Source organism: Leiobunum rupestre, chromosome 1 (genome assembly GCF_980474605.1).
Source record: "Leiobunum rupestre chromosome 1, qqLeiRupe1.1.hap1, whole genome shotgun sequence".
NCBI lineage: Eukaryota > Metazoa > Arthropoda > Arachnida > Opiliones > Sclerosomatidae > Leiobunum > Leiobunum rupestre.
The window spans coordinates 94,782,089-94,797,951 of record NC_143384.1 but is presented as its reverse complement, the minus strand read 5'-3'; positions in this window follow the sequence as shown (position 1 = coordinate 94,797,951).

Here is a 15,863-nt window from a genome sequence, read left to right as displayed (position 1 = left end):
TTTAAAATACATATTTTTACCATAAGTGCTCCGCAGATCGTCGTTTAAATGATGATATTATCAAAATATAAAAAATGAACATGGAACAAAAAATCTTATAATATTTTGTAAAATCTGAGATAAAAATCTGAGATAATAAATCTCCTAGCATCTGGTCTTGTAGACTTTTTCAATCAAATTTACGAAATTCCTCCAAATGTATCGAGCCTTTTTAACACATTGATGCCCGTGTACTATTTTCTTTCATTGAAAAACATATCTTTGTTCAAAGATCCGGGCCATTGGTTTTAAGGGAAGGTATCGCCATCTATCGTAGCTAACAATATAAGAGACTTATAGGCTTCTGACAATATTTTTGTGATAAACAACTCAAAAATCTTAATAATATTGTTCAAGAGGTCGTTCATATAGAGATCTGAAGTTTTTCTTAGATATGCTTTTGATATTCACTGATGCTTTTTTGTTTCGGTTTTATGGAAAATTAGGGGCTTCCTAATCAGTGTTATTTTTTTCCAAAACATTTGCAACCCACCCGTGCCTTGGGCCCTGCGGTCCTGATATTAATGCCAATGACAAAGCGCCCACATACACCAACTTATCCTTACGTGTTAAGAACTTTCTATCGGAAAGGTTAAATACTATATTTGAAGTTTTTGCGTAACACTAGACCGAAAGTTGTTCGTGATAGTCGTAATTTTAACCTTTATTTTAAAATATAATTTTTTCTTTTTAAGGTTTAATTTGACCTCAAACATTTTGTTTTTCCGCAAACAGCTTTGCGACTTCGCTTTATTCGAGTTTCTTTGCAAAGAGATCGTGAACAAATAATAACGAAAGATGTCCAAAACCTTCAAATATTGGTGAGTAGATTGAGCCTGGTAATATTTAATTTTAAAATGGTAGCTTAATTTTCTTTTCGTTAGCTAAAATATTTGTGCGTGTCAAACCTAACTAACATTAGGCGAAACTATAAAATACATTTGGTCTTTACCCACTTGTTAAAAAGGGAAAACAAGTTAAGGTGACTACCATATCACAGCCGACTTCGATTCAGTAACTTGTGTTCATAGCTGGCCGTGCGACTTTAAAGAAAAAAAAATATTCCTTCCAAATACTGCAGACAGCTAATAAAATTCCACTTTTCTATTTGTGTTTTAAATAATAGTAATAATAATAATAATAATAATAAATAGATAATCCATCAAGTTTATACCACAATTAGCAAAATAAAATGAATAATCCCATGTAGCACAAAGCAGTCGGCCCGAACGCTACGATTTTGGTAGGGACGACTAGTCGGGACTAAGTCGGGGGTGGTGTCTATACACTACTAGGCGATTAGTCGGGATGTCCTACCCGCGCCATGGTTGGCCCGACTAATAAAAGTCACACAAACTGGCCGACCGCATATTGACCTCTTTTCCGACTTATTGTTCGTGGGTAGCTCAGCTGGTAGTTTTTTAGTCGGCCCTACTGTTGGCCTTTTCTAAATATACAAACTAACCACCAGTAGATCTTTAGTTGGCCGACATCTAAATGTTTGTTTTCCACCTTAGAATTCGATATTGACCTACAGTATTATCTGATAGGTCATTTTATTGCCGAGCCTTCAGTATGATGGATACCACCCAAAATTGTCGGGATGTTCTATCCAAGAAAAGGTTGGCAAATTATCTCCCCTAAGAAACTGCAAACAATTTCAATTTAATTATAAATTTATTTCTTGATTTTTATGAAAATTAATTTATTGCAAAACTAATTACTTAATAAGAGTATTTTATCACATAAAATACTATTCTTCTGAACTTTTATTTAGCTTAAGTCAGATATAATTTTTTAATGAAAGTTTGGTTTAGATGCAAAGGTATAAGTTTAAGTTAATAGATTGTACAATTCACAATAAAACTAAAATAATCAAAAACTTAAGAGACTTCCAGTTGGTTATTTCTAGGAGCTAAATCGTTACCTGTGTATAAGAAAATGGTAGCATATGTCTTAAAAATCAGGAATATACAGAAAAATTAATACAAACCTTTTTTAACAATTTCGTCAAAAACATTCAAATCAATTAAAGAAAACCGTAAATAAATTAAAAATTCTTAAGAATAATATTTTGATATTACAGATCACCCACTTTTAAAATAAAATTGAAACTTTCAGTCGAAACACCATCTTATAACGATTACACGTTAACTGTCTTTCGCCGGCTCTTTAGCTTATTACTAACATCATCAGCTGAACTATATCCAGCTAAAAATATTACTTAAAAATATTTTGAATCAATATTTGGTAGATAAATGTAGGAAATCTGATGTCACTTAAATGAGAAAATCTAGCGCTATTTTAAAATAAGGATATAATAAATGTCTGACCTGTCGGTAAAGCCAACTATATAAACGTGTCTAGTTATATGGGTGGCAAACCGAAACATTGTTGGCACATACAACACATATAAAACGGAAAGGTCGGTTAAAACGACCACAAGATCAGTCGTACATTAGTTAGCCGTATGTCAGTTAATTTCACCGACCTAAGACCGATTCACTTGACGTCGGTCAATGGTTGGTTGAGCCGACCTCTCATACTATTAAATTTAGGGTTGCAAATGCCGACTTTAAATTGGTTATCTTAATCAGCGTTGGTAAATAGTCGGCACCTAAGAATACACTGAACTGGGAGTGTTGCAATGGCCGTCTGCTTAGTGCCCACTTTAACCGCCGATGGCAAAAAGTCAAAACATTGGACTGTAGTCGGTTTCAGTCGGCAAAACCGACCCGACCTTTAACCGACTCTCAGTCTCTTAACCGACTACTAACCGACCGCGCTTTGCTACATGGGATAGTTCATTTTTCTTAGGATAGATGGCGTTGCAGTTCTCCACAAAGTCACGTGACTACCATATTTTCAGCCCCTCTGGACTTTATAGTTTCGCCTATTCGTTACAAACGCTCTTGGAAACAAAGCATCGAAATTGGTATAGATTGACATTTTGAACCATATTATTTCACGAAATATATTAATGCTAGTACGACACTTACGCCCTTCTCTAGGTGTGTTGCATTTGCACTTTGGATATCCTGTTTTCGGGCAGTAACAGTCGTAACCACAAAAGTCTGCTTTTTCATTTTTGCAATCTAAGAAATAAACGAAAATTTCGATTTCTAAATTTTAGCATCAGGTAAGGGAATTCGTATGTCGGACTTATAATTTGAAAATAGCTATTAATTGACCATAGAAATTTCTCAACCCAACACTCGTACACTTAGCATAAATTTATTTAACGCTTCACCCACCGAGAGCTGATTAGCGCAAGGAACATCCTGGAACAGACTCACTGTCTATTAACGCTCTTAACTTATTTGACGTTTTTTAGAGTTCGGTGTTTGGATAAGAAATTTCCCTTCCATTTGTTTTATATCCATAACCGAAGAATTTTTCGAATAAATATATTCCATTTTCGTGAATAATATCCTTAAATCTATAGTTAACCGAATTTTCGGCGGTTAATTTATCTGTTCCTCCAAACTATACTAATTTTAAATAGTTTCATAAGCCGCCATTTACAGGGCGTAATAAAACAAATAAGCAATGGTAACTTTTAAAATTACTATTATGTTAAATTTTTAACAACATATGAATATACTTTGAGTGAATCATAATTCAAAATTTAGTATTTGTATTGTAATTAAGAAATTTAATCCTTTTTATATACAAACAATAAGTTGAATGCCCGGTAAAATGAACCCACCGATTATAGGCTGCTAGCAGTGTTATTTTGTTTCACTTTTTTATAGCATCGACACTTGACTTAAATAATAAAATATGAAAATATTCCGCAAATCGGAAAGATATCAAATTTAAACATAAATTACTTTTTAAGGGTTTTCAAATTTTTTAACTTTTTATCGATTTAAAATGTCTGCAGTAAACATACTACAAAACATTAATAGTGTTTCATTGTTAATCATTTTAAAGCTCGTCTTGAGTTTTAGTTTTACTATTAGATTCGAAAAACAAGACAAAAATCCAGCTTTATTTAAATTTGCAAACTAGTTATGGAATGAAAACTTAATTATTTTTCCTAAAATTACCGAAAAATTTCCGGAAAAAGTCCATGGTCATTTACAGGAAAATTTTCCGACTTACAACACTAATTTCTAATAACAGCACAATATAGGAATTACGCATTTTAAGATAATAATATATTTCAATAATTAATAAAATAAGGGCTATAAAATGTTTCGTAATCCGTTCAAGACCAAAAATTATATTGAAGCCAGAAACGGGGCGCAAGGTCGGTATCAAAGAATGGCAGCAGAACTTTAACTAACAGTACCAAGTTCGTCCTAACATGAATCGGTTCTTGATCTTTCTTAATAAAATTATTTCAGTAATAGGATTGTCATACGTTGAATATTATTGATAAATATAAATTGGTTGTTGTAACAGGGTGGTTTTTACTTGAACCTTTAACTGATCAAAAGCTAAACACTGGTGACTTCTTTAATGCCGTGTAGTGACTACCAACGGGCTGGACCGACATGTTTCACTGGGCCCTCCAGGTAAGGGATAAAACTACATTTAATTTAATTATTTAAATTCCGCATATTTCTAAGAATATTTATCGTTAACGCCCATTTGACGAAGCAATGGATAAAATAAAAATCATCGAATGTATTCATTTCTATCGATAGAGTTACACTCATTTTCTGTATCTATTGCTACGTCAATTGGCAGGCAAAATTAATTGATTTTGATGAATTTCATGAATTTATTTTTACTTACGGCTAAAGCTTGCCATACGAATACCAAAACATTATTGTGTGTATAACATTTTGTAGAGAAATGCAAAAGGCTGAAAAACCCTTGTGCACACTTTAATGGCAATGGATAGTTCATTGGGATGTTTCTCAAGAAAGTATCATCAAAATAAACATACTCCAATGCGTAATTAACCCATTTTGTTTAATTTAACATGGGCTTTTTACTATCCCCACTTAAATGTGAAGTCTACAATTTTAAATATGAAAACATAAGTTTTAAAAACTACAACTTTGTATAGGCTTCTCGATAGGCGGTATAATTTCCCTTGTGACACTTAATGAACTAAACCTTTCCACATTTCTAGAACATCTAAAGAGCCTAGATGGGTCTATACAATTTACTTTTGAAAAAGAGAAAATCATAAAAGCCTCTTCTCTGACGTTTTTATTTCAAGAACAGAAACTTTAATCACAATGTCACTCTTCCGGAATTATGAAACCCTTTATCCCCACAAGAAATCGAATAATTATTAAAGACAAAAAACCTTAGCATTTATCGCATATATGAAACCTGTATTCAAGCCCTGCAACAAAAAAATTAATTCCCTGTATCTCCAAAATGTCTAGTTCTAAATGGTTTGACCGTTGGGTGCTATTTTTGTCCCTTCAAAGATGCAATATAAAGCACTTTTTTAAAGTTTGTACTATTTTAGGATTAGCCGGTACTGCTTATTTACTTTAATTACTCTTAGCGGGACACCTTTTTGTATTGTCTCAATTGCGCCGATAAATGCATTTAATTTTTTTTATAAATCTTGGACTTAATTTTACTTACCCTGATGTTCGTTTTCATATTGCAAGGGGCAGACAACAGTTGAAATTAAAAGAAACACCAACAGAAAGTTCGCTATCAGAGAGCCCATTTCGCAATCGGTATTGAAGATCTGTTTTCCACCTGAAAATATTAATTTGATCTAAACAACCTTGAATTCTTAAACTCCATGATTTAAATATTTTTAATCTCTTTATTTAGAACATACTCTTGTTTTTAGGAGAAAAATAGAAAACCAATTAAAGATTTATGAAGTTAATTAAATATTCAGAATACAACTTGAACAGAGCGAGTACAAACAAGTTGAGATCCCACTTCTAATGGGTAAAACAATACTTGTCATAGTTTCTTAATGAAAGAATACATTTAAATAAGCATCAGTATTTGACCGCTTAACAAGAGATAATTTATATATTATTAAATATATTTAGCATTCAAACAATTAATATGACGTGGCGTTATCTATGTCTAATAGTTTTTTTATGTTTAAGAAATATGGTAAAATGTATTTTAAGACTTTGTAAACATGTATAAATGTAATACGTCTTATGAACGACATCATTAAACTGGTTATACCAAACAGAATCAGTCTGTTCATTTAGTATTACGATACTTCACAATAAAACCTCATTAATTCGACAATAGACATCTGGAAAGTTATAACTTCATTGTTAAAAGCAGTTTTTACTGCGTTATATTTTATTATTATTAAAAGGCTTATACGTATGGGGCCATCTCTTAAAACTCAAAATCAGGTCATCTAAGGTAGCATTGTATAAACCTTGGTTCACGGGTTGCTATTGGTCCATGACCTTTTCCTGTCGGTCCGCGAAATATTTTGCTCGGCGACGTCAGATTGGGAAAAGACGGGTATATTTTCCCTTTATTTAAGTCCCGTCTCTCTGGTGCCTTTCGATAAAACAAATTGATGTTAACGGTGTTATTGAGTGAAGGGAGCTGTAAGCTTTCTCACGTTGCCACCACCCTGCAATGCGTTTAAGCAGGCCACCGTGAATTAGGTAATTTAACTTCGCTAAATGAATTGGGTACTAAGTTGGTGCCCTGGAAATGGTTTAAGTTGATTAGTATCATTATATTAATTTAACTTTTCTTGATAACTTAAAGTGTCGGCCAAAGGCCTTTGACACCAAACACCAAAATCAAAGATAAAAAGTGGGTCCTGCAGTCTCAAATACTAGCTTACCTAGCAAATAATTGACATTCCACAAGTGATTACAAACAAAAACCGGCAAATATATATGCCAGTTATATAATATAATATATATATAATAATTTATATATGCCGGTTACGTAATATAATATATATATAATAATTTATATAACAATATATATATAAACTTATATAACAATATATATATAAACTTATATAACAATATATATAATAATTTATATAACAATATATATAATAATTTATATAACAATATATATAATAATTTAAATAACAATATATATAACAATCTATCTAACGATATATAACAATCTATATAATAATATATCAGAAGTAAATGAACCAAAGTTATCGAAATAGCGCTCAGAATCGGAGGGCGTTTTACTTATGAAAATGAGAAGAAAATTGAATCAAACAAAAGCTAATTTACATTCCCGTCTTTTGACGCGATAAATTGCACTTGGGAATTGTGTTAGATTCATATTTAGGCCCACTTATTCAAAACTTAAATAAATTAGATGCAAAGTTGACAAATTTATGAAATATCTTTAAATTATCATCTTTAAAATGCTTAAGCTAACGTCACTGTATTTGTTGCGAACAAGCCTTATTCTAACGGGAAGACTACAACTGCTAGAATCTGCTGTAACAAAATTATACTCGATAAGAAGTTCAAAACCAGGATGACATATTTCAAGAATAAGATCCTCCAAATAACATTAATGAATTCAAAGAACAAACCAAATTCATCTGGAAATGCTAATCTAAAATTCATTTGAACGAAAATTGCACATTGAATTTCAAGAATCTTAAAATAAAAAAAATCTCAAAATCAGCGTTTTCAAAGTTCAAAAGTAATATAGAAACTGGAAAATCAATTTTCGCTGTTATACAGAAAGAGCATATGCAAGTAATAGTCGCGAAGATCTTTGTAGCAACATTCTTAGGAATCAAGTATCCAATTCGTTGCAAACACAAAGCACTCCTCTTTTAAACTATGTTTTTGAACCATGACGTTGAAAATTTATCCGAAGGAGAAGGTACTTTTTTATATTGATTATCTTTGAGAAAATAACTAAAAACAATTGATCTTGTACACTCTTAAAAATGAGGAGTTCAAAAAATTGGGTTGTCTCACTGCAACCCAAATTTGGGTTAATAACAACCCAACATTAGTTAATTTGTAAAAATTGAGTAATTTTTTATGGGTTGTTTTATTAAACCAAAATCAGGTTAAACATTTCTGTTGAAATCCATATAGAAACTTTTCAACTCTCATTTGGTTTCAAAATTTTCAACAATAGTTAGCTTATTCCAACCGATTCTCATATATGTTAAAAAGTACATATTTTGTTACTATAATAATAAAAATAAAATGTGTTGAAAATATTAAAAAAATTCATAAAAATAATATAACATAGAAATTTTCAGTATGTACTCTCTCGGGGAGATCGTTATTATTTGTAAATTTCAGAAAAATCGTGAAATTTTTCACGGTTTTAGAAATGAAAAATTAAACGTCCCTCTTAGATACGAAGGTTTTTTCATGCAGAAATTGTAGGAGTAAAAGTTAAATTGAGAACACACATGGGTTATTATTTATCAAGGTAAAAACTGTGTTGAGTTTTCGACCCGCGGATTTTTGTCTAACTAACTTGAACGAAAGCAATTTTCTTATATATGATCGTATCGTAAAAAAACTACAAAGATATCAATCGTTAAAAAAAATCATTTTTATTTTTAATAATTGATAACTTTGTAGGTTTTTTACGAAACGATATATATAAGAAAATTGATTTCTTTCAGTTTAGTTTGACAAAGACCTGCTGGTCGAAAGTTCAAGACAGTTCTTACTTTGAGAAATAGTATAGTTATAGAGACTTTACGCGAATTTCCCTTTGGCATTTTCCAAGGCCGTTCTAATATGACCAAAAGTAACAAATAAGTGTGACACTTATCGGAGGCCGTTCTAATATGACCAAAAGTAACAAATAAGTGTGACACTTATTGGAGGCCGTTCTAATATGACCAAAAGTAACAAATAAGTGTGACACTTATCGGAGGCCGTTCTAATATGACCAAAAGTAACAAATAAGTGTGACACTTATCGGAGGCCGTTCTAATATGACACTTATTTGTTACTTTTGGTCATATTAGAACGGCCTCCGATAAGTGTCACACTTATTTGTTACTTTTGGTCATATTAGAACGGCCTCCGTCAACGTCAGCTTTACATACCAATAGCGGCCGTCAGCGTTGTCTATTTTGTGAAAAGGAAGTTCATAGTACAGTAGAGTGTAAAAAATTTAGCGTAGAAAAGAAGAGATAATTCCTTCATAAAAATCGTCGTTGTTTTCGTTGCCTAAAAGGGGACCATTACTCTAGAGATTATTGTTTGAAGGTCGAATGCCGAATATGCATTAAGCGAGGAACATGAAAAGCGAGAGAAACATGAGCCATTAAAAGAAAAGAAGAATGAAGAGACGACCCCCAAATTGACACAACTAACAGCGGTACCCAAATAAAAAGTAAAAAGAAACGCTCTTTTACAAACAGCCCGAGTAATCGTGAAGGGTGGATTAAAACAAGTAGTCGCGCGTATTATGATTGATGGTGGAAGCGAATGAAAATTTATTAGAACCGATCTTTCGAAAAGGCTTGGATTAACCGAAGAAGGCCGTGAGAAGCTAGATTTGTTCCCTTTGGGGCTGAAACGCCAAATAGGTTAAATACCAGAAGAGTATCGTTTGAATTGGAAAGCTTATTAAGGAAAACAAATAGATTGGGGCCCAATTAAGTTGCGTTGGAAAGCATATTCGGCTGGGTCATAAACGGAGAACATGGTCGTCGTTTCCGAATGTGACAGTTGCGGGACAGTAAGCGTTTTGAAAGTGGGAGTAATTCAGGGAGAATCCGAATTCAATATCAGCGATTGAGTGAAAGCGTTTTAGGAATTGAAACATTTAGGGGTAAAAGTAATAGAAAACGAAGCGCACTGTCCGGAAGACATAATAATTTATGAAAGGTTAAAAACTTCGTTAGATTTGCATATTTAATAAAAACAATGATGATATTTACAATGAGTCCGACTAGTTTCGTTCTGCTTAGAAAAACATCTTCCAGGACTCATTGTAAATATCATCATTGTTTTTATTAAATATGCAAATCAAACGAAGTTTTATCCTTTCATAAATTATCAATCGCATATTGTTCGTGCAAACATACTAAGCCGAAGACAAAATAGTGATGCAAAAATTTTAACACAGCCTTAAATGGAACAAAAATAGAAACCAAGTTAGCCTTCCCTGGATAAATGAAAAAACCGGACTTCCCGACAACAAAGCGGTAGCCGAAAGAAGGTTTAAGATGCTGCTACGTAGATTTGAGAAAAGCCCAGCCCTTTTCGCCGATTACCGAGATATCTTAGACGACTACGAAAAACGAGGAATCATTGAGAAAATAGATAATAATGCTTAATCGGGATCAAAGGTAACCCATTGTATACCTCATCAACCAGTGATAAGAGACGAGCGTACCAACACTAAGGTTCTAGTTGCCAAAAAGCTCAAAGCTCCATAAATGCTTGGCTATACGCAGGCCCAAATTTATATCAAGATTTGCTTGATATTTTACTCAAATTCAGATATCGAGCGAGCGTTTTTACAAACAGAAATCAATCCTGACGACAGAGACGCGGTACGCTTTTTATGGCTTAAAAATCCGAAGAAAATAGAGAAGAATCGAACTATACAGATCTATCGAATGAATAGAGTTTTATTTGGTCTGACGTCAAGCCCTTTTCACCTAGGGGCGACGATTAGATATCACCTTAAAAATATAAGGACAAATTTCAAAATACTGGAGAATCCTTGGAAAATGAGTTGTACTTTGATGATCTAATATCAGGTAGAGATGATGTCGATTTGGCCTTCACATTGACCAAAGAATCTAAAGCGATTTTACAAGACGCAAATATGAAGTTAAAAAAATAACAAAGCAACTCGAGAGAGTTACGAGAAAGATTTCGCCGGGAAAATTGGATAGAAGCTGAAAAATCAAGATCATTAATACCCGGAGAAATGGATTTCGGAAGAACTCTTCACGTTTGACGTAAAAGCCTTGATAAGTGATCTCAAGCAAGCGTTTTATCATCAGCAGCGCGAATATTTGACCCTCTCGGTCTCGTTACTCCATACACAATCCGAAAAAAACTTATCATTCAACACATTTGGGTAAAAACTCGTGAAAACGATTAGGACGATATCCTACCAACAGATTTGGCGCAACGGTGGCAAAAATGGTGCGCGGAATTTGCCTGACACGAGGTTAATCGTGACGCCGATGTATTGGCTATCTAACGAATCAAATGTGACAAATATAGAAAGTTCTGCGCGGGTTTTCGGACGCGAGTGAGTCCGCGTACGGAGCAGTTATACACTTGACAGGAACGAAAATTTCGGGGAAAATCATCACTCAAATGATAACGTCAAAGGCTCGAGTAGCCCCTGCGAAGAGATAGACTTTGCCTCGTCTTGAATTGATGGGCGCACTTTTAGTAGCTAGTTGATTAATCGAGTTAACTAAATACTGAAGCTACAGATGAAAAATGTGGACCTATTCAAAAACCCCACACTCGATTGGATCAAAACGGAATCTCGTTAGTTCAAACCCTTTGTAGCGAATTGCGAGCAAGAAATACACGATCTTAGCGAACCGTCTTCGTGGCGTCATTGTCCGGGAAAGGACAATCCAGCGGACTTTCTAACGCGAGGGCAAAGAGTTTAGCAAAAAATCTAATTCGGTAGCCTGGTCCGTTGTGGCTTTCATTGCCAGAAGATATTTGGCCAAACTTACCGAAAAGCGAGTCGAAAGAAGAGCAATCGAAAGATGAAAATTATTTAGAATTAAATAAAATGTCATGTTTACTGCACGAATAATAGGTCATTAGAGTTGAATAGATATGAAAATTATTAAAATTTAATAAAATATCATGTTTACCGCATAAATAATAGGATATTATCGTATAAATTAAACTTTTTGACCATGGTCTCGATTACTAAACTAAAATTAAAATCAACGACGGATACTTCATGGTTAGGTTGATTTTAATTTTAGTTTATAATAGGATATTATAGTGGATTCTAGATGAAAATTATTATGAATTGAATAAAATGTCATGTTTACTCTGGGAATATCATTTAAAAAGGCTTATACATGTTATTTTTACCAAATTTGCTAAATAATGAGAACTAAATAGTAGACTATTCATTAGTTTAATTCAATTTTCTTTGTCGTATGAACGAAAATAAAAGAAGAACGGAAATTTTGCGTAGGCAACACGTTTAACTTACATTTGTGAATATTGATTAACTAAATCAATTCCCTTACCAAAGAAATTCGATCACCAAATATTAACTTACGAAAAAAAAAGCGCAGATTTGAACGGAGAGATGTTCGCTTAAAGATCACTGACGGACGTTGCAACTTGGTGAGCGACTGGACATATTCGTATGAGGACAAGTCATTTTTATGCTCTTGAAAGATTCTTCCACGCGATTACAGCAACCGTTCAATCAGAATATGACATTGTTAGAACTCTAGAAACCCGTCATTTCGCCAATGAATAATCGACTTCGTTATGACATGACTGAACGCAAAATTGAGTGTGAGGTTAAATTGCAGGATTTCGAAAACGCAATTGTCACTCATGAGGATGAAGTTGAGTAAACGTATGATGGACATCTTTCTGTTCTTAATTTAAAAAAAATTTAGTATTCTCAACAAAAAAGGGTAAGAGAGAATATTTCTTCAAGACCTGTTGGATCTGCATTTATAAAATTATCCCAAATGCTTTTTCGAAAGTCTACTGATTATGTTTTAATTTTAAATAAACTAGTTTCCTCCTCAATGTTTTTAAGGGTGTGAAGTTAAGTAGCTCAAACTCATCAGGGCTGGTTGGCAGTTTCCTGGGGTAGTTTGAGAAATCCAAGCTTAATTTTCATTAAACTCACCAATTGAACATATCAGACTCTGAAAGCTATGGTGAACTGGCTTAAGTTAAAACGGTGGTAAAACCATTAAAATTTTAATTGAATTACTTTCTAAATTTAAAATAAGATTTTATTCTCTATTTTAAAATATGCTTTTTTAATTGGCGTTTCTGAATAGAGGTGGTTGCGGAATATATCGACTATACGCGCCAAAGGCGACATGACATATTCGAATTAACCCCGAACGTAAAACGTACACTTGATGGTTATTTTCCAGAACTGTATGCAGCGCTCGTGAACAAATGTACGGATGGGCACACGCAATGAAAATATTTATGACACGCGTTTCCATTTCTCGAATCTTATTATAGAAAAAGGTCCTCTCTTCTTTAAAAAGCAATAATAAATCCTTAACAGAAAATTCTTCGGTTTTCAATAATTCGGATTAATTTTATATATTTCACTTCGAAAGGTGATACGTAGATTTCAAGAAGACTATGAATTTTTAAGGGTACCGAATTTTTTAAATAAACCCTCTCCCGTCTCATCACTAATTTATTCGCGCGTAAAATCATGTGGGAAGTGGATTAACTATGCCAGCTCTGGTCTCATTATTTTGCATTCACACGTGAACGAGTAAATTAAAAACGATTAAATGTAATGGCATGATTCATACTCGAGTCTCAACGGCGCTAACACGAATTTCATTTGAATGATGTTAGTTGTTAACAGCTACCTCGTTTATCTCTACGTTTTAAATCTATGGAGGCTCTATAACGGCTTGACGTTTTCTTATTATACAGCAATTTCTTTCACCCTCTTCTATATAATTTACTTTTTAGGCTGATTGAACGCTCCTTTTAGAGTAAAATACGGCTGGTAGTTTTGTTGGAGGGCACGAAGACCATCAGCGTGACGAATCACCGCGTACAAAGATTTAATATCCATAGAAATTAACCACCTTTTAGTACCTGTAAAGGAGAAAGAAGAGAAACGGCGCAGAGTATCACTTGTGTCTTTAATGTAACTCGGAAGAGAGGTCACAAGCGACTGCATTTCACGATCCAGGAAACTCGAAATGTACTCCGTGGGACAGAAACAGGCGGAGACAATTGCACGACCCGGGTTGTGAGGTTTGTGGATTTTAGGTAATTTCATAAGTTTCTTCAGTGATACTTTGTTTTAATAGTGGCATTGCCCTGTATCATGACAATGAATGAAAGGAACTAGAAGCCAATTCAGCCTTTCATCGTCTTTGTTCTCAAATGAAAGTTTATTATCGTTTCTTGTGTAAATTCCACGCGTTCTATTGCAAACATCATGCAATTCACACCATACTGTTATCATTTCCATAACGAATGCTGTTGCTTCCAAATCTGCCCGTTCTTTAGGGTCAATCATTTTAAGCGTTAATGTGGTTTTCAAGGCAGCTGTTACAAGTTTGGAAAAAACTTGAACTTCTCTCCAAACATTCAACTTTTCAAAAACTACTTGGATACAAAACTTTACGAGTTTAAACATCTAACTGGCTTAACAACATTCCCTTTTTGCATTTATTACAATCGTTTGACCAATCTTGATAAAATTTCCAGTCAAATCGAAACCATTTTATTTAAATAATCGAATGACTTATGTTAGATTAAATTTGGTCATAAGTCAATCACTAAAGTTTTCTTTTGGTGTTCCCCAGGGAACGGTCCTAGGGCCTTTACTGTTCCTTGTATATATTAATGACCTATGTGATTTAAATTGTTCTGACTTTATAAATGCTTTTGCCGATGATACGGTTCTCGTCTATGTGGGTGACTCTTGGAATGAGGTCTTTGAAAAGTCTCAAAGGATTATATTTAGTTAAAAGATGGATGGATGACAATATATTGAGCTTAAATATGGACAAAACTAAATATATCACATTTGGAACTGGTTTTAATAATGATTTGAACCTATTTTTACACTGTAATTTGAACTGTTTATAATCATTTTCGTGCAGTTGTAGTACTGTGGAAGGTGTTTTAAGCTGAAAGTTATTAGGAGTACACATTGGTCATGTTCTTAGATGGGACGAACACATCAGTAAATTAAATAAGAGTTTGAAAAATGTTCTCTATAAAATTCAAAAACTGATGGATATTAATTTATGACGTAATGTTTACAGGGCACTAGAGGAATCATTATTATCTTATGGCATAACGGTATGGGGAGTACTGGAGTTACTACTTTAGACCCCCTACACACAGACAAAACATGTCGTAAAAAAAAACAGTAACATACTGGCAGCAGCAGACGCCAGTACGATACTGTTGAAAAAAACAGTAATAGCGCGCCGTAAATTGCACAAGAGTACTGGCGTTTATTTTTACAGTTAAGCCACTGTGACTACTTCTTACAGCTTTTTCGGCTGTTCATTAACCAATTACTACTTTTTTTCTTGACTACTCCTTACTGTTTTCCCAACTATTAAGTACTTTTTTCCCCACTATTAATTACTGTATTTCCGACTACTCTTTAATGTATTTCCGACTACTCTTTACTAAATTTCCGACTACTCTTTACTGTATTTCCGACTACTCTTTACGGTTTTGCCAACTACTCTTTACTGTTTAGCCAACTATTAAGTACTATTTCCCCCATTATTAAATACTGTATTTCCGACTACTCCTTACTGCCTTTCCGACTACTCTTTACTGTTTTGCCAACTATTAAGTACTATTTTCCCCACTATTAATTACTGTATTTCCGACTAGTCTTTACTGTTTGGCCAACTATTAAGTACTATTTCCCCCACTATTAATTACTGTACTTCCGACTACTCCTCACTGCCTTTCCGACTACTCTTTACTGTTTGGCCAACTATTAAGTACTATTTCCCCCACTATTAATTACTGTATTTCCGACTAATCCTTACTGCCTTTCCGACTATTCTTTACTGTTTTGCCAACTATTAAATACTGTATTTCCGACTACTCTTTACTGTATTTCTGACTACTCCTTACTGGTTTTCCATCTATTAATGTATTTCGGTCTATTCCTTACTTAATCTCCTACTAATTTATCTTTAACATGGTTTAATTTTTTTTAATTAAGTATAA